Source organism: Bactrocera oleae, chromosome 2 (genome assembly GCF_042242935.1).
Source record: "Bactrocera oleae isolate idBacOlea1 chromosome 2, idBacOlea1, whole genome shotgun sequence".
In the NCBI taxonomy this organism is placed as follows: domain Eukaryota; kingdom Metazoa; phylum Arthropoda; class Insecta; order Diptera; family Tephritidae; genus Bactrocera; species Bactrocera oleae.
In genome coordinates this window covers 23,842,519-23,866,597 of record NC_091536.1, presented here as the reverse complement: position 1 = coordinate 23,866,597, position 24,079 = coordinate 23,842,519, and the positions used below count along the sequence as shown (strand labels likewise).

The 24,079-nt window shown below is 35.4% G+C and overlaps 1 long non-coding RNA gene across 1 annotated transcript; it reads right to left on the bottom strand.

Moving 5' to 3' along the window:
* Nucleotides 1–946: 946 nt before the first annotated feature.
* LOC138857959 (uncharacterized) lies at nucleotides 947–23,348 on the bottom strand. Its single transcript, XR_011397211.1, has 3 exons — nucleotides 22,899–23,348; nucleotides 22,464–22,842; nucleotides 947–1,846 (listed from the first exon to the last, which is right to left on the bottom strand). It is a non-coding gene; the product is annotated as an uncharacterized lncRNA (long non-coding RNA).
* Nucleotides 23,349–24,079: the final 731 nt, after the last annotated feature.

Genomic DNA, 24,079 nt, shown 5'->3' with positions numbered 1-24,079 from the left:
CCTCTAATAAGTTTAGTGTACATGTGGTACAAAAAAATGGGTGAGTTCAGATTAAAAATGCGATAAGTCTATAAATAAATGCGCTAGAGACCTTAATAGGAGCCGGTGTAAAATTTGGACGATGGGCGTGTCACCAACCACATTTAGGTGTAAATCCATATCTCGGGAATTACTTGACCGAGTTCAACCAAATTCGATAGTTATTATTCTCCTAGCATTCCTGTGACACAGTACGAAAATGGAAAATGCCGAAATCTGACTACAACCATCTGATTCTTTCACTTTCCACCTTTCAAATTAAGCAGCAAGCAATGTATCCGGATAAAACTTTGCACGAATAGTGCTGATGAGATGTGCCATCTTATGAGCATTAATAGTCGAAGTTGGACCGAAACTATACAGGCGCCCAGATACTGAATATGTGGACGCCAGTTTTTATTGCGAGCTTTTTACCGAAAATATCGGGACACCTGTCAGATATAATATTGAAATTCGAAAAGAATTTTCCCTGGCTTTGATTCTTGCATTTTGCGAGAGTATAAAATATTCGGGAACTTATCCCTTCCTTACTTATTTTTTTCTTAAGTTTAGTAATTTTGGAGCATAGTTTGTAGACCGTGTGGAAGAACTATTATTTCATTGCAGTGGGAGAAAGTTTTCGATCTCCTTTGGTTCACAGCCAATTTTAAACGCCAAAATTTCATCATTCATCAAAAGAAGCTTGGGCAGAGTAAAGGCATTAAAAAAGTGAAACATTTTACCTAAATCTCCTATTTCCCGAGTGAAAAATGTTGCTGAGACATTAGCAAAAAAGTCAGTATGTAAGCTTTCTCTCGGCGCTCTTATGTGAGCATGAGCAATAAACTACAACCCAAACTGAGTGGGTTGGAGTAAATTGAGGAGCGCTATTATTAATTGCAATGTTAGTTAAGTAAAAAAGTGCCCGCTTAGTCAAGTACTGCCCATAAACCGAAAATCCTATTAAGAAAAACAACATTTTAAGTGGCGTAGATAATGATTATAACATAATATGCGATTAAAAATTATGAGCTTCGGCATTACAAATATTTCTTAGCTATTCAATGGCTCGCCTCGTTAAAAAAGATGGTTTTCTAGAAATATAATATATATAATAATATAATGAAAATAAGTAATGTCGCATGCAGGATATGCGAGTGTTGGCCATTTTCACATTTTACGCTAGTTTGGCTAAACTTTCACATTTCAACTGCACTGCTGAAATCCGTGTCTCACACTTATATTACATATCCTTTATATATGTACGAGTATATATAAGAAGCGCAAGCCCCTTGTCTTTGCGTTTGGTTTCAATTTTCAGCATAAATAAAAAGTTTCATTTCATTCATACGTCGTGCAACAGCGGTGGCAGCAGTTGCAGCGGCGTCAAATTGCAATAACTTTTCCGCTGCAAGTGGCCAAAGCGCGGCTAGGGGCAATGTTGGTAGCGCACTTTTCCACATAATTTCGCTGTCCTTCGCGTAATTTGTTCGTTTTCCTATTACCATATTACTACTTTTTTTTACTTCTGCTCTATTGCCTTATCGACACCATTCAGTAGTTTTATGTACCAATTGTCCTTGATAAATTTTTGAATTATCGCTCTTGGCGACGGCGGGTGGCGCTTGCAGTTTTGGTGTGTTCTGCGCAACAAACCAAAGTTTTCAACACATACTTATAACCTGGGTGATGGCAAAGCAAGGATGGGTGCACTAAGAATGATTTAGTTTTGCCGCGATTGCTGCAGTGGCATCTTTGGTGCTTCATTCAATTATTTGCTTGAAAAGTATGGCAACAGATTGTACGCATTCGCATAAGTTCTTCCTTCCTGCAAAGTTTCAAACATAAGAAATGCAGTAGAAAGTAGAATTTATTATTATTTTCAAAAGCTAAAGGTTTAGAATCATAATATGCAACTGATGCCTAATGTGCGGAACTATTTTCCTTTTAATTTTCTCAGCAGATTGTGCAATAGTTGCTTCTGAATTGACTATATTCTGACTTCTTAAGAAACTCTGTGAAAACACTGTATGGAAAGCAACACCATCTAACAATCTATAAGATGACATATGATACAGACACTGGAGAAGTGAAATCGCTGCGAGGAAGTTAAATGCCATGCAAAAGAAAGAACATTATTATGATTTTAATGTTTTTGGTTGTTGATTTTATTGTTTGCTAGTGAGGTCTAAGTATTTTGTAAAATACTGGAAATGAATGCGAAGAAATTTTTTGTTATACCGTTTTACCGGCCGCTTGCTCCATTCAAAATGCAGCCACAAGAAGTGCTTAAACCAATATCTCGATTCAGTTTGAAAGTTAATTGCCGCTTTTGAGAAACTGCAATTGATTCTCGATATTAAGTTATAATTATAAGAATTATTGGACTGCAATTTGGTAGAAACCTTAGAAAACACAAGTGAAATACAACTGTAAGTCTGATAATAAGTCATAAAGTATGCAATAAAGGCGCACCAAAGAGATTAGTTATTCAGCGATAGTAATAAAATTGTAATCCCATTTGAACTCTGATTTATTTCCAGCTGTTTATTAGTGTTTTCATGGCACACAACTGGCAGTAAAAATTGTAGGTTAGGCACAAAAGCTTAATATAATATGAAATCGGTACAGCTGCAAGCCCACCTGCCAAGCTGTCTCTTCTATGTTAGGCACAAAAGCTTAATATAATATGAAATCGGTACAGCTGCAAACCCACCTGCCAAGCTGTCTCTTCTAGGTTAGGCACAAAAGCTTAATATAATATGAAATCGGTACAGCTGCAAGCCCACCTGCAAAGCTGTCTCTTCCACAAAGTGATTGCTGTTAATCCAATAAGTAAATAGCGAGTGATCCAAGTAGAGGAACTTATTTCAATAACCTTTTTTTGACAGATTACGCGTGCGTCGTGTCAAGCTATCATGTTATTTTTATTCAGTATTGTTTGGCATTTCATCATGGAAAGATCTACGCTTGAACAACGTCTACAAGCTATATTACTATAATTCACGTTCTGTAAAGAATGTGATTTACGTACTTCGCTCAACTTATGGTCAACATAATCGGCCTACTGAGCGTACTATTCGCAACACCATCACCCTTATCTTGAGACCCAGCATTCATTATTTGATAATATTCGACCAAATAGACCACGTTCAGCACGCAGTGAAGAAAATATATCGGATGAGAGGGTACACGAAGGCCGTGGAGAGACGATTCCGCATCAACTCAGACTGAGGTATGGAACGACTTGGCGCATTTTACGTCCAGATCTTAAATTGGAAGCGTACAAGGTGCAGCTTATGCAAGAACTGAAGCCGCTCGACCTTCCCAAGCGACATCGCTTTGCTCTGTGGGCTCTTGAAAAGTTCCAAGAAGATTCGACGTTTTCGAGCCAAATTTTGTTCAGCTGTGAAGCCCATTTCTGGCTTAATGGCTATGTAGACCTGCAAAATTGCCGCATTTGGGACGAAGAGCAACCTGAAGAGATTCATGAGCTGCATTTCATCCAGAAAAAACAACGGTTTGGTGGGGTTTGTGGGTCGGTGGAATCATCGTTCCATATTTCCACAAAAATAAAGCCGATGAGAACGTAACCGTCAATAATCGACTATTTGATACTTGAAATTGAAGCTCGTGATCTCGGCGACGTTTCGTTTTAACAAGACGGCGACACTTCTCACACTTCGCATCAATTAATGTTATTGAGAGAACACTTCGGTGAGCAGTTAATTTCACGTTTTGGGCCGGTCGATTGGTTGCCAAGATCGTGTGGTATCACATCGTTAGACTTTTTCCGGTGGGGACTTGTAAAGTCTAAAGTCTATGTGAACAATACTGTTTCGATTCAGTTACGAGTCGAAATGCTCGAACGAGTTATGGATAATTGGACTCAACGGATGGACCATCTGAGACGTAGCCGCGACTTTTGAAAGAGATAATCTTCAAAAAACAAATGCCAAAGAATGTTTTTTCGAATGAGAATAAACATTCCAAATTAGATTTGAATTTTCTGTGTTTTCTTCTTTAAAAAAGTAGGGAATCTCGAAATGGATCACCCTTTAGTATGTATTGTACATGACAGTATTGTTCGAATAGCCTTACATTTTAATTAGTTGTGGTGGTGCTTCGATGAAATGAAGGAATGTTTCAATAAACTCAAATATTTTGCCTTAACATAAACACACAAACATATTTGACTATAGTTCGTACAAATTTTCTAAATACCAAAGGGACAGTAGGTGGTATGTTGGCAGTTGCATAATATTTAAACTATTTTGTTTCTTAGCTTTATTACATATAAGTCTTAATGAAACTACGAAAATAATTTTGCGGTGAAATAAAAGGTACTAATCTAACAACATAAGCACATCTAGTATTTTTATATAAAGGATGAGATAGAGATTCCGGCAAAATCCAATTAGTGAATTGCTGATTATCACGAAGTGTAAAACTTGGAAATTATTAAATTACATACTCCAAAAGATGATTAATAGTAGAATAACCAAATACAAGCAATATTTTCGGAGATTGCATTATTGTCTTAGATAATAACACAGACCGTATTTCGTGAAGATACCTCGTCAAATGAAGTAGTTTTCCATGCAAGCACTTTATTCCGATCGCGCAGTTTTTATGACAGCTATATGCTTTATTGATCCGATCTGAACAATTTCTTAGGATATTGCATTAACGCCTCAGATAACATATAATTTATCTCAAAAACTAAAGGACTAGTTCACGTATATACAGACAGACAGACGGACATGGCTAAATCGGCTCAGGTCGTCATTCTGATCATTTACAGCGTTGGCCCTAAAAACTGTCGAACCTAATTTACCGCTAAAAATAACAAATTAATATTAAAGTTAGGATGAAAACCTGTTTTATTCATTAATCAACCTATAGACTGAATTATTTCTGTTTTAATTCAAATCCTTTGCCGTTTGGAAACTGGTACAGACGCCACGTGCAACTTCTTCTCGAATTTCCTCCCGAATTCTATGCGTACGGCGCTTAAACTGATGCAGTTTTAGGTTTTTTTACATTTGTTGATATGCCCCCCTCCCCCAAATATCTCCATAACAGAGCATATTGTCTTTAAACCAATGCTGAACATTTCTTGCTTTATGAGAAGGGGCAGAATCTTGTTGAAAGAAGTTTGGATTATTGCCAAATAGACTGGATAGATCATGAATTCATTTTTTCTTATAAGCCTTCATTCTTAAATTTTTATTAATCATGTTTCTGATGGGTTTTCGGCGCACACTGAGGTCCTTAGCCAGTTTCCTTTCAGAAATTGCACAAGCTTTCCTTACTCGTTCACGCACAATCATCACCAGACTCAGCCTAACGAAGCTGCAAAGAAGTGCAACAGTTATGAAGGCCCACACTGTATATATATATTTTATAGGGTCTCCGCCGTTTCCTTCTGGGTGTTACAAACATCGTGGCAAACGTAAGATACCCTGTTTAGGGTATAAAAATACACAAACACGAGCAACTAATTAATTTAATTTGCAAGTGAGCAGAAAAATTAAAAAAAAAAATGCAACAAATTGCATTTGAACAATAAAACCAGAATGCACTTAATAAATAATCTTCGAAAATTGCGTATACGCAGTGGTGGCCAATAGGATAAATCTTCGCCACACTCAGCTCGTTCTTACACACACATTTAAGTCTGCGTGCGTACATGTGGTAAATCTTAGCCCTAGACAGGAGTCTAGCTATACGAATTATTCTTTACATTAGAAAGTAATTACTTTAAAACGTCACTGGTTTCTGGCTGTGTTGCCATAAAATCTTTTGACTTCGCATCTTATTTTCACCGTTACATTGTCGGTGTCACCTCGTTTGTGTATTGCATATACAAATATAGAATGTTGAATTAAAATAACAACAAATACACAATAATATGTTAAAAGCAAAGCACGCAACGTTGTTAATATGCGTAAATAGCATACGCTCGCCACGAAGCTGACGCATGCTCCCCTAATGCAGCATAAAGCGTGTAATTCCGGCTTTAATTATACGATATCATGTAAATTAAAAGCTGCTACTAACAAAATGGGTTGAAATAAGCTTTAAGGACTGCAGTCTCCATTGCTTTCAGAGCTTCAACGTATTTTCAAAATTTATGTAGAGTGATTATTTGTGAATGCTGAGCTAAAATACGCAAATGTTGTGAACAATTCGCAAAATGTCTAAAATACTCACACTTACGCTAAGTAGCGACATAAGCTCTTGCTATAGTTGTTAGCGTGTTGAAATTCAACTCGAATTCCACAGAGCAAATGGTTAAAATAAAAGAGATTATATAGTAAAAGGAATTGCAAAACATTGAAATGTGTTAAGCCGCTTTATGCTTTTAATGGATGAAAAGTAAAATTTTGTTTAATTTAAAAACACAGGAAGTTGATAAATTTCTCACTTCTCTCATTGCGTCGTTTTCCTAATTCGCTGTTGCTTTATGTGTTTCTAAGTGTTCACAACAGGTATGATACTGGTAAAGAGTAATTAATGTTGAATGAAACGAAGATGCAAAGAATTGAATAGAGTGAATTGATAGTGAGGTAAAACCACTCCTCAACAACCCTCGAAAATCCATAATCTTTTCTATGGAAAGGAGTTAAAGTTTTACAAGCTTTTAATTTTCCGTATTCAAGAATTTAAATCTATGCAAAAATAAGTTGAAATTCTTTAATTAAACTTAAAGTTTTTAGCTTATTGGATAATATTTCTTGCCGTATTTTGTGCAGATATCTTGTCAAATAAAAAAAGTTTTTTAAGTAATTGATTTTGACCGATCAGTTTTTTTACCGGTTTCAGCAATTGAGTAGCCTTTTTGAGAAAAATGACAATAAATCGACTTAGATTGTGACGCTAATCAATTATATATATGCTTTATAGGATTTCAGGTGTTTTCTTTCGGGCGTTAAAACTTCGTGACAAACTTTAATATACCCTATTCAGAGACTAAAAACATAATGAAATTATAAAGTTTGAATTTTCAACAACGTATGATGTTAAATATTAATTTTCAAAAGAAAAAAATACATGAATGGTATGTATACATTCGTAAACATACAAAAATACGAATGTGTGCTAGACAATTCACGAAAAATGTTATTCCACTGCATTAGATACGACTTTTCAATTCTGCCTACTCTTAGATGCAGTGTTTGTCTTTTTGTAGAGCTTTAGCCAATCATTCCATTCGTTTTTCGTTTTCATGACTTAATTTTTCGACAAATCTGCCATAAACCACAATCAACCCAAGCTAAAGGTGGCAAAATATCTTGCCAAACGCCTAAGCGAGACTAAGAAGAACAAGTGTATACAAAATTTAAAGATTTTGTGTTGAAAAAACCATCTTGCTTTTTCTAGTTCGCCAAGCAGCAAGACTGCCCGAATAGTGATTGGCAACTGCAGATGTTACAATTTAAAACAGCTGCAATCAAAGTAGACATGAAGAAGAGCTGCAGTTTTAAGTTACTCGTAGAAGCAAAAATTCTGCTATCACATACAAAATAAAAATAAAAAGAAAATGTGTTCAAGCTGCCCAGACGCAAACAGTATGTCGGTGAAGCTGCAGCTGCTGAGCCAAACAGGCAGGTTGACAGATAAAACAGCTAAGCCAACATAAGCCGAGTGAGCAAGCTACAGAACTAATTCAATTGAAGTGGCAGACAATAAACCAAATGAAGGGTAAACAAGTCGCAGCATACTGCTGCAATAACTACTATTGAAAGGTTAAGAAGGTTAAAAATAAGAGGCCAGTTCAGTTTAGTGTAGCGAAAGACCGAGATGTGAGGTTAATAAACGAGAGAGATATTAGTTGGCTTTAAACTGAAATTCGCAATTTAAGTTTTTTTACATCGCAAATTACGTAAATACTTAAAATAAGTGTAATTACTCTTATACTTTATATAAAAAAAGCAAAAACTTTAAATAATATAATTGGTATTACTCTACAGAGCTACATAAAGTGCAACGGAGATACCATTACACAAGGAAATATTTCAATTTCATTAAAATGGTCATGTCGCGACGAATTAATCAAGTAAAATTGTCAGCGTGAATTGATTTAATTATACAAATTATTGTAGTTAAAGTCGTTCGTTGGTTGCAGTTCAGCACGAAATTGCAAATTACTTCAGATTACGAGCCATTTAACATTGCTTTAATAAAAGTTGAGCTTTAGTTCGTATGTTATACGTGCAACCAAATGCTTATACATTTATGCTACATACACTTACAATTACATATACTTGTACATAGCTAACATTAGCGTGTGCCAAATATTTCGATATTTAAAGTCACCGTCTTCATTTTTGTCATCATTGACTGGTGGTGGAAAAATGCTTGTATTCAGCACATGTTGATGATATTAGCGCTTTCAAAAGTATACCTACGATCTTTTCAAAAGCAATCAAATAACTCTTCTGTATTCCAAAAATATTAATAAAATAGCTTAGTTTCTCATATCGACAATAATGAGCAGAGAAAATGCGTTATTTGACTCGCGGTAAAACAATGAGAAGCCGTAGAGCGCTCTATTGTATGTTTTGACATATAATTCGACGGCGCCACTCACGACGATACACATAATAGACTTAGCAGGTGTCAGTCGTTGACAGACGACTCAGCTGCGGCGAGCAAATATTAGTTAAGTCGAGGTCTCGATAACGAAGAATATATGAAAAATCTGGCATTTTCTACGCTTTATTAATTACCAATCAACCATCATATGAAAATGCCCAATTATATGAAAAACGATTCCTTAAAAGTGAACACACTAATTCGTGTAATAAGTATGCAGGTGTGTGTTTGCTTGTTGATCAAATAAGTTTCGCTTGACAGCCGCATTGATGATAAATTGTGCAGATAAATAATACTTTCGCGTGTAATTACATGCATGTAATGCATAAACAATTACCTTGTAATTTAATGTCGGCAATGAAAAGAGACAAATTAATTAATTGAGCCGCAGTAGTATTGAAGGACTGCGAATCGTTCACATACCTAAGCTTCTGCACAAAATGGACAATTTAATCATTTCATAAATACAAACTTACATAGGTATGTATATACGTGAGTGGCTGCGTGCACATGCAGCGCAGATACGAAAGCCGGCGGTGCACGCCGAAATACGGTTGATCGGTTTTCATTATTTGAAGCTGTTATTAATAGCTGAGTGAATGCTTGCTGTTCGAATACCAATACTCAACAATACAACAACACTTTATAATGTATTTAATCAAGAGACAATATGCTTTCAACTCATAAATTATTCTGACTAATGTGCGTTTGTTTAGCTTAATACGCCGCAATACTAGTGGTGTGCTGTTATTGATTTCCTACTAGTTGCCCGGAAATTATTGCGCGACATTAGCATTTTCCAAAAGCGCAGACTTGTCTTCACAACAAATCTTTTGTTTGATTTGCGCACTAACACAAGTGTTTATGCTTATATTGATTGTTATCACAGCCGCTGGTGTTGTCATTCCAGTTGCTGTTGTTTTTACAGTTACTGACGTTAGAATGCTGTTTGTTCTGTAGCGTTGTAGTGCGGTTTTTTGTTATGGGGTTATGGCGTACAACGCCAGCGTTCGCTGTCACTCACCCAAATGCTGGCGTATGTGTTACACATATGTAGGTGTATGTGCTTGCGTATGTATGGCGCATGTAAGAAGAGATTTCTGCAGTTTTATGATTGTCATGAAAAATGTTCATATCATTCATACGCGCGGCTGGCCAACTTGCACAACATAAATATGTGCGTTTTAACTCATGTTAAAATGTGCAAACTAATACAATGACAATCTGCAAATATTACTTTCGGCTTTTCGCGTTTATTGTTGTTATTGTTTTGTGAATGCTTAGCATTAATTTGTTTTTGTTATGGGGAGGACACTCAGTTCGGCGCTGGCTGATGATTTAATGCAATACATCTCGTTTACGCAAAAGTCCAGTGCACAGCTGTGCGCTTAAGGGATTTCGCTGACGAATTTGTTGTGTAACTCTAAGAGAAGCAATAGTGGTTAGTGGTCTGTCATGTAATAATTCTTTTGACATTTCGGATTATTGAATATATTTCATTACATATTTTATACTCTTGCAGCATGTTGCTATAGAGTATAATAGGTTTGTTCACCTAACGGTTGCTTGTATTACCTAAAAATAATCGAGTTAGGATAATATAATGTAAACTCTTATACCCAAAATGTTTTATCATGGTTATAAAGATTTATCAAAAATTTCACTCAGTCTATAAGATATATTACAGATATCCAGAAAGAGACCGTTTCTGATAATAATATGCCTGTGTATCCAATTTTGATTTGAATCGGATCAATGATATCCTAGTCCCCATTAATATAATAATATAATAAAAAAAATTTGCGGCTTCCGGCTGACTTTATACCACATATATCGGCTAATATGTAAGTTATCTTAATTAAATTGAGTGAGAGTTTTCTCCTAACAGTACATTTGTGTGCCTAAAAGGGATAAATTCGTGAAAATCAGTCCTAACCCCCATATAACTAATAACAGGGTTTTTAAACATCCAGTTGACTTTACTACCTAAATATTGTGAGCGGTATGTGAGGTACTTAAATGAAACTCAGAGAGCAACTTTTTCTCTTAATAATAGTATAATATATTGTATATGTAATATTGCCAAAAATAGATAAAATCGGGTCAATATTACACCTATCTCCCACATACCTACAAAAAGGATTATAAATCTTCCAGTTGGCCTTATATTGTATATATTTGTCGATATGTAAGATATCCTAGCAAAATTAACTGAACGTATAATATTGCATATACTTTAGCTTAATGCCGGAAATATGTGAAATTATACATATAATAATTTCCGTTATTCTATGGAGTTGGTCTCAATCTCATATCCCTAATATCATCAATTGCAATCTTCTGATTGACGTTTTGCACATCAGTTATTAAATTTAGCCTCTCCGGTTAAGCTCCGATATATCTCACAAATATGAAATTAACTGCGTCTTTGATTCATAATATCATATAATATAATTTAATAAAATATCAAATTTGATCATAATTCATTAACGATTTCGTCGAATAATGATTAATGAATCTTTCGCAACATTTTTTAGTATGAAGTTTTACCAACACTTCAAGGTATTTCCGCTGCTTTGCTCATTGCAAGTTGCAAGAGTATAAAATATGCGGACACACCTGAACTTAGCGCTTCCTTACTTGTTTATTACTTGTTTTGATTTATGAAATATGAGAGAACCGGGTAATCCCGCAGTTATTTTGTTATTGAATTGCGTAATTTGGATATCACTCATGTGTCTATAAATGAAATATTGAATGTATTGTCGGGAGCGTGAAACATACATACATATGTACGATAGCAAATCTGGTCTGAAGTGAGTGTTTCTTTCATTGTAAAATAAAAAGTGCAATTCTAGACACCTTTTAGGACGACTCGAAGTATTTGTTTTTCATTGCTCAAATATTCAGAGCTGGAATGACTATTGGTAAAAGTATTTGCGACAAATATCTGAAATTTAATCAGTTTTAAGTAAGTAATTTAGCTAAATCTGTTAGTTTAGATGAATGTTCTGAATTAAAATGCACGTGTCTTTAATTAGTTAATTAATGCGATACCAGCAAAATATATTCCTCCACGTCGAAGTTAACCCAATATACCTTGTAATACGGCTAACAGTAATTAGGAAGATTAGTAAAGTTTTGTAAATATTTAAAATATTTGTGCTGTGAAAATTCTTTAACTACGCCCGTATAATTCCGGCCATAACATAAAACTGAAGTTAAAAAGAAATTTATATTTTTTAATTAAATAATGAAAGTCTGTTAAATATTTAATGCATACTAATCCAGATTATTATGTAGCTTACAATGATACAGCTCAACAATTACAATATATGCAAAACATATTTCACACCTACACACACAAATAAGACTTTTGTTGAATCGCTTCCACGAATTTATGAAATAAATTCCGGATAATAATGTGATCAAGTCATCTCTTTATTACAAATCTCATTAAAAGAACATCATTAGTCGCGTTTATTGCCGGCAAATAGACATGAAATAAAAAGTCATTAAAATTTTACGACAAATATTTAGTGTCCAAAAAGACCATTTAAAAACAAAAGGTACGAAGGTAAAAGCGGCGACTGCTAAAAGGTTGAATTAACAAAAACCAACAGCAATGAGAAAAATGCCATGGCGGCAGCTAAAGTGTACCATAAGCACTGTCTAAGTTAAGTCGCTGTCACAAGTGGTATGGAAGGCAAGAAAATGAAACGAGTAAGGAAGCGCGCAGTTAGTGTGCAGCCGAATATTATATACTTTTGCAAATTGTTCAATGTGATGGCGGCCGGGAGATCTAAAATGCCCATTAGGTATATTGGGACTAGGAGAGGTGTGGACTAAATAATATATTGCTTTTGGAATTAAAGCAATTCAAGAAATTAAATTTTTATATTGATTTTCATGACAGTTGTGTGGTGGATGGGCGTGCTTATTGACCCATTTGTATCATGAGAAGTTAAATCGAAACGTTTTGCACTAAGTTTATTTGATATTGCTTTAGTGGCTTGATACGTTAAGTAAACCTATTAGAGCGCCAACCTTTTCAAGTATTTAGTGCAACTCAGCTTGTTTAGCGGGTAAACAGCCGCACGTTTGGAGAGTTAGACTTCCGAAAATAAAGTCGACGTTATATACATACATATTTCTCTATTTATCTCGTCTAGTTTATGTTAGTGTTATAAAAAATAGTTAGGTGAACAAATCTGCTATATTCTGTGCAACGTTTTGCGAGCGTATTAAGAATGCCAAGAAGTTTTGCGAAAAATATTAATATTGGTTTTTCGCTTGCAGTCCCTCTGCAGTGTATTATTTGTATAAAATGCGTTATCTGGTGTGTAGAATCTCATTTATAAAAAGTGTGAAGACAAAATGAGAAAACTTGTGCTGGGACTGAGGCTCGTTGTGTTTTGCTCTTATTGCTTTGGTTCTGACATTTATTTTGTACATTCTGTAGCTGCCGTAATATGAATGCTATTGCGAATACAAACATTTTTTTCGTTTTCTCTACAAAGTACAAAATATACTCAATTTCACAATAAGCCAAACTCAGCGCTTCAACGTAAATTTTTAACGCGAAGTTGGTGCTTACATGGGTGGTCGTGGTTTTTGGTTATTGTTGCAAGACTATCAATTACTTTTGCCTGCTCTTCTGCATATTTATGCTTTGTTTATTTTTGCCGATTTTTCGCGTTTTTACAGTATGCTTTGTGCCACTTTTACTTTCTCTTTGAGAAAAAATTTGAGCCTGCGAGCAGTAGCTGTGTAGTGGCCTCGCTAACTAAAATAAATCGCTCAATTAAAATTATTGTATTATTCAGTTTTTTCTATAAATCACTGCTTGGTTTCAAAGGTGGGCCAATACGAAAATTCCTTGAAATCGTTTAGGCACAGAGTGAATTTCAATGTATTTCTCTCGCAAGCTCACATCTTTGTGGCAAAATGTATCCTGTGCTCAATTTATTTTTAATCTGCATATTCTCTGCAATCATATTCCACATTATATTGTCCTCAAACTACGAGTGTCCATATTTTACTGCTGGTCTGTGCAGCCTTTACAGTAGGCTAAGCCGAATGCATAAAGCATGCGAGCAATAATCTTTTATAATAGTCTCTATTGGTCCAAGCTGTCATTGGAACCAGCATCCTACTGTGAGATGCCATCCAGAATACATACACATACACGACACACACAAATGTGTATACGGTTACATTAAATGACTGTAGGTAGTGGCTTTGCAGGCAAACTATAAATAAATAGATGCGGTGGCGGATTTTGCGGGTATTTGACGTACACATGCATACATGTATCTAGCATATCCATACATTTGCACACTGGTTTATGGCTAGACCGTAGCTACTTGCTATGGTTCGGTCAATAAATACACTAAATGCCCTTGTATATCCTTTTTAACAATACACCAGCGTTAACAAGCATAAATAACAGTTGTGGCTACACGTTAGGATACGCACGGCAGGAAAATGGCAGAAGAAAAATTTACCGATTATTATTAAGCTAAAATTCGATTGTAAAATTTCAACGTATAGATTTTCTACCGACGAGATTGTAAAAGAAAATGCTAAAATAAATTTCTTGCAACACAATAGTTGGCTGCTTCGAAAATGACTTTCAAATTCTTTAGTAAATTAAAAAAATATTTAAAACGTATAATTCAAAACATACTTCGGACAATTTAACACTTGTTTCAAAAGAAACCTACAAGTTTTTAAGATGTTTTCAGTGTTGGCCAGAAATTCGCTAAGTGAGTTTGTGCACGAATTTCTAATATTGTTTATTTCCACAGAGGTTTCCTGATGCACCGTGGCTTCAGCATCAGAAATATATAGACCGCTACGTTGACGTGTACAAATTTAACTCTATATTGCACAACAGTAGATTCTCATACTCTGCTAGTACAACAACTGACCAACAAACAAGCATGAAACGTGTTTTGTGTGGTACACGGCGTATACTTAACCTATTTTCCATTGGTTTACCACTATGGCAGTGGGACAATGCGTGCTGTCGCTTACAAGGATATTGTTGCTGCCTTCTTCGATTACCATTCTTTTATTGCAGTCATAAATTTATAAGGAATTCATAAAATACACCAGCGACCCAGCAACAGAAAAGGTAGGCGAATATGTCGTTGAAGAAATGGAAGTCTTAACACGACTGAGACTGCAAATAAGTACGTTGCTTCGAGCTATGGACTTGCCGGGCTAGGCAGGCAGCGCAAAAAAAATAAACGTTTGCCGACTTATGTTGTTGGCAGTGGTCGTTGCTTTTGTTATGGGAATAAATAATATGCTTCGGTGTGTTTCTCTGTTCACTAGTCCTGTGCTGTTGTTTCTGCTGTTTCTGTAGGCAAGATTTTTTAACACACACTCCTTGTTGTCTTTCTGCAGCTCTGCTTCTTCGAGTAGGCCTCACTTTCTCTATAACGCTCCTATAACTCAACATCAAAATGATATGAAGCTAGTACAGAAGAGCTAAATTCGGTTGCAAACGAAGAATGAAATGTTTCCAATTTAATTGAAGCTATTTGTAATTAGTAAAATTTTCAATCGTTTCCGCACACTTTTCATATCAGCTTGACTTCTGTAGCCGTCTCTGACAAAAATCATATTCATCAAGCTTTTTCTTATTATCATTATATTTCATACGTCGATCTATTTGGTCTTTGCGATGGTCATTGCTTCTACTTTTATTGCTAATGAAAAAAGGCGTCTGCTCCATCGCCAGATTCTCATTGCCCGTTCGCTGGCGTATGAGTTTGTGGAGTTTTTGCACCTTGTTTGCCATTGTAATCAGAATCTTTGGTTTAACTATAATTCATGAATTTATTGAACGTAATAGCATTTACTAATTTGATTTTTATCTTCGTTGATAACGTAAGAAGTCATGTGGCACTGCACAATGCCGTCGCTGTGGTAGACTACATATATTAACTTCCGCACAATAGCGCAAAAACACAAAAGCATTTCGTATGCGGAGTGGTGTATTTGACTCTTTATTTACTCTGCTTCGTGTTTGCATTGTTGCATGTGTATGTGGCATGGTGCTTTTGCATTGCTACTAGGGCTTTACGTATTGCCGCATTTTGCTTTTGTCTGCTTGCCAAAACCTTTTTTTTTCGGGAAGTTGAACAATTTCTTATTTGTAAAATTTTTCGAAAGCTTTAAAGAAAGTTGTAAGGTAGGAACCAATATGATTCTTCGACTGAAAGTTCGAACGGTCCATTGTTCCTTCCAACAAAAAGTGACACCCAAGTTTTTAATCCTTAAATAAGTAGATACTTTTTTTAATATCGTTCCTTGGCTCAATAACCCACATTCATTAAAAAAATGTCTATTAAATTTTCCTCGTAAACACGCTCTTAAGGGAAGAACTGGAATAAAAAAATATTTAATTTAAAATATGTGTGTATATGTTTTTATATAATATAACAAAATAAATGATACTTGCCATAGTAAATAATCAAGTAAATATCAATTATGACATTGACATAAAACAAGATTAATACTTAACTTCGGTTGCAGTGAAGTTTGAACAACCTTTACAAATAAAGAAGTTTCGTTACAAGAACTTTATTTTGATTGTGCAGTTTGTATGGCTGCTATAGTGAATCGACTTGGAAATTTTCTTCAAATTAAAAAAAGAAACACTTTTGCAAAACCACCAACTTGGGAAATAACGGCCACCCTAGTATATATATATATATATATAGTATATATATATAAATATGAAGTTTACGTATCCTATTTATTGACAGATAAAATGATTGCTCTCGAGCACATGCAGTCGTTCGCCTGCGTAACGAGAGCGGTAAGTTGATAATGGATGTTTAAGCAAATGACGACGACAACGAATGTGATAGCAGCGCAAGGTCTGTGATATGGAAACTCTTGAAGTGCACGCAATTGCAAAAGTTAACTGCAATTACGTTCCACGCCTTCATTTGCTGGTGATTAAAAACGACGCAAATTAATAAAGTTTGCGAAATATGCAACAGTCAATAAAGGAGCCACAAGTGAAAAACAGCGGTGAAGAGCCTTAAATTGTAATAATTTATTGTGAAATATGTAAATTCGTAAACCAGTCTGCAGTTTCAGTCATTAATTGCAGTTGTATGCCGATTGGCAACCATTTTGATTCGAATTACAGCATGAAATATTCGCCTGTACTGTATTGTATCTACTTGAAAGTATTTAAGGCAAGTGTGTAGCAGTTTGTTGGGTGTAACGAGAGCAAGGAAAGGTGTGTATCAATTTCGCTCACTTGCTAGAGATAGCTGTTACATATAATGTTGCCTACCTTTGGAGTTGTCTATACTTAAGTTAAATTAGCCGCGGAAATTCAAAGTACTTGTTATTGAAATACCATAGGCACTGTTGTATTTTGATATTTTAATTTTGAATCTGTGTACTAAGAGTATCTTAAGTGTGGTAAAAAGTGTATATGACTTAAGGGGGTATTCTGGCTTAGGAATTTAAAAAAATCTATTTTTTTACCGGCATATTATTGCAGTATAATAAGAATATGTCCATAAAAAGATTTTTTGAAATTTCAATTATTTTCGGAGTTACAGCTCAGCCCCGACAAAGTCGACTGGCAGCACGGCGCGAGCTTTTAAGTCGTTTTTTTCTTAACTAATTTTTTAGAAACGATGTGATATGTGATATGATATCTCAAATTCTACTCAATCGATTTACTTGAAATTTTATACAGAGCTTCTTTATACATTATACTATCGCACTACAAAAGGACTTTTATATTTTTAAAAAATTTCGAACGGCAAAGAAACAGGGAAATAACGAAACAAATTTATTTGAACAGCCGAAGTGTGGGAAATTTTTTTTCCCAAAATCCTCTCGTAGTGCTATAACTACGTTCTTCCTCTGTAAGGATCACTCAACAATTTCCATTTCGGGTTACTGAAAGAAAGAGTTATCCCAAAAAAGTTTTAATTTTAATCGATCACTTATTTTACCCTTTTCAAGATATTAGAATTAAAATTAAGAGCTTTGGGTAAAGATTATCTTATTCGTATAATTCTGGTTAGTATATATCAAATATAAGCCAGAGTGGTAATACTTTTGCTTAACATTCTAACAATAAAGAATAAACATTATAGTGAATATATGTACATAATATATTTCTGTGATAAAATCAAATAATCAATTTAAATGTAAACGCTTTGCACTTACTCGCCACTTTTGTTTCGTAACAACGAGCGCTTTTGGTCAGCATCAACAGCATCAAGAGTTGTACTCAAAAGACCATCGAAAAACTTCTCGTTCAACAACCGCAAATGTTTTTTCAAGCTATTACTATGCTTTCAAAGCAAACACAAATAGAATTCACTTATACATATATACACGTACGTATATACGCATTAATAAAATTAGAAAAGCTGCACTGATGAATAACAAACACACCCCCACGCATTAGTACATGCGCTTTCGTATGTAATTGTGTAAATATTTGCGCACATGCACACACATGCGCACGCATACACACGGACAATTGTCTACAGCAATTTTTAGTGCAATCGCTTTATTTGCGCAACACTCGACTGCGGTGCACCACATTAAAACGTCACATCGACCCCGCAGTCCATCGAACAGCATCGCATCACACTAATGTGAACGTTAATGCACGTCAAAGTGGTAAATACTCCAACGAATGGCTTTCGATATGACTCCAGCTTTGACTTTATCGTATGTCTGACTTTACTTGTGTGTGTATGGTAGGTGTGCTTGGATAAACCTGCCATCTACTCTTTGGTTGTTTTGAGTTCACTTTTGTGTTGGTTTTGCTTTGCTTTGACAATCGGGCGATCGCTTTACAATGCTGCTCCTTTGCGTCTCTTTTACTGCTACGGTTTAAACTGCAATTTAACGAAGAATTTGTTGTCAGCAATCGCATCGCTTTATTTCATTGTTTACTTTGCGGTAAACGAGAGCGTTTGATTTCTGCTCTCTTGTCATTAAATTAGCGACTACAGAAGCCTTAATATAATTGATTTAAGCAATGAATGTTTGGATTAATGATTTTTCATTTATTAAGAGAGCAAATTGTGGATACTCTCCTACGATATTTGATAGTAAGTTTTGGACTTGAGAACTGGATTTCGCATATGATTGCTGAGCACATGCGGATGCCTTTTCTATTGGGAATTCAATTGAAAATAGTGTTACAAATTTAATTTATTATTAAGGAACAGCGTTCGAATCCATGACGCGACTAAAATGAATTTTCATTTTCTATTGAGCAAACAAACATTGGATAACGACATATATTTTGTGTCGTCGTTATTGAGTTCTTGCAGCTATTTTAATTTCCTTGTTGAACATACGACTCTACCCAATAAACCAGAACGGTATCAGGCATAATACCTATATACAACTAATGTATAACTTTCTCCGATGAGAAGGTTAAAGGAAAGACCCTACGCCAAAAAGCTATACTCTATATATCAGCCACCAAGTCTGCAACGCTTTGTTTGTTCAAAATCATTGAAAACCGAACGACTTAAACTTTCATTCGGTGAAAAAATTTGATGTATATTTTTTGCCTTTTCCCACCGTTTATGGCCATGTAAAGGGTGTGCTATGGCAGGATATCAGACACCGCAGAGTTGCATTGTCTGCCATTGTCATTGGCAGATGAATTGCAATATTATTATGCATGAAGATATATGTATGGTCGCATGTCAACAGTCTTCTACATATGTAAATACATTTATATATACATGCATCAGTATATACGATTATGTGTATTTTATGCGTTATCTGGTTGAAAAAGTATGTGCTCAGGAGTGCAGTGGCTCGACGGTTGAGTGCGATGGGACACTGTCCGTTGCATTGCACAAATTTGAGGAATTTCAATTTGATGTTGGATAATTTTCATATTGGCGTGGAAAGCGTTCAAACAGCAAGCGGGAGCGAAAAAATAAATGGCTGTGTGCGTGCCAATTACGCGCAACTTTTACCTGCACGGTTGTGCGATAAACTTACTGCATGTGGATGCTTTACGCCTTCGAAGTCGTGAGCTTCAGATTTTATCACAAATTGCAAATTTTATTCGCGGCAATGCAACAATTTTGCGGTGAAAATATAAACAATTCGCTGGGAGCAATTTAAGCAGCGGCAGGGCATGGCCAACCGACAAGTTAGTAGCAACGGTACGACAACAACAACGGCAGCGACCACAACCGACAGTGTCTCAATGCCACTACAGCACAATAAACATGCGCGCAGGAAATTGCCGCCAAAGTGTGAAGTTCATACATGATGGGCGTGTGTGTGCGTGTATGTGTGTCGTCACTCGGATACATGTGGATATGCATGTTTATTTAAAATGTAATGTAAGCGCCACCAGCTGAATTACCCAACAGCACGGTTTCCGCCGTTCGTGCAACTTTCAGCAACTCAAAATGCAATGGTAATGCCACGACTCCACTGCCGCCGCATGGCGCTGAAACCGCAACGATAAAATCGATTGTCGCAATTTGCGGTCATCACCAAAAGTTGGATGAAATTTTATGACAGCGAAAGCAAGCGAATGAGGTGTGAAGCGTTGAGGTCGTATGGGCACACGCGGACCTATCGGTATATATACATTGATAATGAGTTCCGCGAACCAGCCTATATATATATGCACCCTGTAGGGAAGCATCAGACTAGTCAGTATTTACACTATTATTATATATATTGCTGACCGAAATGTGGCAATGGCGCACCAGTCGCTTGCATGGTAAAGGACAATTGTTTAACTATTTGAGCTTGCGGTCTGTACCAGTTATAATGTAATTGGCAACTTGATGCATCGTCTGCCGAGCCCTTAAGTGATACCCACTTACAAGTATGTATATCTTATGTAAAAAAGTATGGTTATGCTTAAATTTCTGTTTCCAAATCATTGAATTACGTTAAACGGTAATTGAAAAGAAAATTAATTATAACGAATTAGTAAAGTGAGATAAAGAGACCTGATTATGCTTAATGAGGAATGAAATTCCATTAAAAATTATGTTTATTAATTTTAATTTTATAACGAATATGTAAAAAGTACCTATATTGTTTGCTATTAAAGTATGAGAAGTTTTCATAACGCAGTACGGTATGACAATTGCGTGAAATAAACATTGAAGCGCAACGCTCAAGCGAAGGCGAAATGTAATTCCATCAATCTCACTGCTAATCACGTCCTGAGGCACAAATAAATATTTATTGACTCAATTATTGCACTCGCGGTTGTTGAATATGAATGGCTCTGCGGCAGAGAAATGAAGTCAATTGGGGGGTCAGCAGATCAATCGCATTTTCCAGTTACACACCGACCTTTGTTATGCGGTTTGCCATGGCGAATGAGTAAAATAGAAGATACTTTGTGCATCGAATCTTTTCGCCTGCACTTTAATAGTCGCGTTTGATCTGCGGCTCATGTGTAGTTTGGATTTGCAATCAGCGGATCAGGGTAATACTTCTTCCAATATTAATTAAGTAATTCATTTTTCGAAATGTTCGTTCGTTGAATGCTCATGAAAAATTCAATCTACAACTACTGATAGTCTTTGTGTATGTATTTCGAATATTCATTGCTTTGCAACCAAAGCAACCAAAAAGTGATCACCGAGAAGTAACAGTAAGATAGTTAAGTGCTACCTGTCGATTTGCGGGGTTATGGCGAATTCAACACAGTAAAATTATGTTACCACAAGAGAAACTCTTCCGAAAAACACAATGGTTTATGGTGGCAAGGCATATACTTATGTAAAATAATGTTAGTTTTATAAAAGTAATATGAAAATTTATACTTCACATTTTTCTTCGAAACTATATGGCTTTAGAAAAAGAAAAACAAGTTACGAATTTAAATTTATAATAAATGTATATATGTCAATAATACCACTAGTTAAGTGTTTATGGTATATTTGTACATGAGCTTACTTAAACTGTTAAAGAAAAAACTACTTGATGATGTTAATTATTGTTAAAATAACACATTTTAGCAGAGCGCGAAAATAATTTTCACTTTGAGTGGACAAAAAAAAAAAGGTAGCAATAAATGCGTAAACACTTTAATAATGAAAAGTGTACTTTTTCAAATAAATGTTTAACTTTGCACGAACTCGCTGCCCACAACAATATCAAATTGCATTGTGGGTAAAAAACGTATTTCTGAGTTTTTTTTTTTAGCAATTAACCTATAAATGCAAGTAAAGTGAGAGTAATAAATATTATATATACGAAATATGTGAAATGCGTCTGCTTTAAGGCAAATATAATTCAGCGCATAAAGTAAAATATATACAAGCTTTAAATTTATGAACACCAAACGCTAAAGCTTTAAGAATATTTGAATTAAAAATACGTGAAAAGACTTACTTGGTGTTGTACACTCTCAAAAAGTGCTCTATTCACAGAAAGGAAGTAAAATAAAATTTCAGGTTGAAGGCAAGAAAGTTTGCTTTTCGTGCTGCACCATTTGGTTTACAAGCATCAGGCGATAACCATAAATTAACTGGCGAAAGTTTATTAAAATCACAACCCAGCTGTCGAAATGATTAATCAAGATTAGCACTTTCAACTGCATTGACGCTAAGCGATACGGAGGGAAACGTTAAGGCGTTACAGCATTTTGTGTGAAGTGAATTCGGCGAAAATATATGTGTATGCGTGGAAAAAACAAAAGTACTAGTATACACACAAATATAGCAACCTACAGTACTTTTGAAAAATTTGCACTCACAACGGAGAAAACACTCGAAAAAAGTCACACTTTTTAAGGCTACAGTAAGACAAGCACAAAGCGTTAGCAAATTACTTACTTATTTACACGTTCGTTAGAAAATATTCTACCGATTTTTGTACAGCAGGCTTTCTCATTCCGCATAATTTGGTTATAGTTTGCTCTATTTTCTATGTATTTGCACACGAGTGTTGCCCGCCACTACTTCGCTGCTGCTAGTCTTTCGTTCTGTAGTCATAAACAAAGTAGCATGCTGTGATGTATTTTTGAATAGCACAGCATTCAGCTCCAAAACCAACAAAAAGGGGACTTTAAAATGCTTTTCGTTTTCACTCGGCATTCTGGCGTTTTTAGCTTATCACGATGATTTTGAGGGTTTTCATTTTTGCTAAAATTTGCTGTGCTTTTGCTTCATCACGCTGCGTTGTTTCCAACACCAACTCACCTTTTTCGTGCAACTGACACCGTCGCTGGTTATGACTATATATAGTTAATGTTCAAATTATTTGCATACCTACATGTTTGTATATATAATATACATTTTGATATATTATTTCTTCGGCGTCACGAGCAATAAAATTTGACGCAGTCAGCTTCTTTTGTTGCTAGTACACTGGTACCGCCTCGCAACCCTTGGGTATGTTGTACATAACTAATTAGTTTAAATTCATTAAAAAGGGCTGGCATTCAATTTACCTTGCTCATCTGCCCGCACTCTCGCATCCCTGCGTGACCTTGTGACTTCATGCGACAACAATAAAAAATACTTTGGTTTTTACATGCTAAGGATTCAGCATTTGGGTGCACGTAGTGCTTGTCGTCACCTTGCATTAGCTCCATAAATGTAAAAGCGTGCGTTGTGTAGATTTCTGAAAATGATAAATGACTTTGCTGGCAGCGTTGGCTAGGTATGTTGATGAAATTACAAGCAAAAGATGTTTATAATTACGTTTTAAATTGAAGTCTGAAGTGCAAAGCCATGTGAAATAGAAAAGGAGAAAAATGCAGCAAATTTTTTATTTCTAATTCTTGGTTTTCGTCAGAAAACAGAGCTTCATTGCTAATTACATTTTACTTGTTTAATGGCTAAATATTATGAAAAGTTTAAATGATGGGTATATTATGGTATGCATACATGTGGGTTTCAGAATTACCCACTTTAACTTACATACATATGTTCGTTTCGCTTATTGAATGAGTACTTACAGCGTTTTTAAATTGCGTATATTGAAATACAATAAGTTATTTGTTTTATATAAAAATGGATATATAAACGATTATTGGTTATATTTAATTGAATTGAAAAATGAATGTGAGAGTACGATATAAAAAGCTAAAACAAGAAAAAACGTTAACTTCGGTTGCATCGAAGCTATAATACCGTACGTTCTGCTTATATGACAGCTATCTCAAAAACTGAGAGACTAGTTCGCGTATATACAGACCGACAGACGGACATGGCTAAATCAACTCAGCTCATTATGCTGATCATATATGTATATTATAGGGCCTCCGACGTTTTCTTCTGGGTGTTACAAACTTCGTGGCAAACTCTGAATATATATAAAAACTGTAGTTTAAATCGTCGTTTCGCGGCACATGTCTTATGTCTTTGGCGACCGTCTTCAAATGCACGTTTTGCTTGCCGCTCGTTGAACTCTTATCTTCTACAAACGGTTCTAACCTTAACCCTTT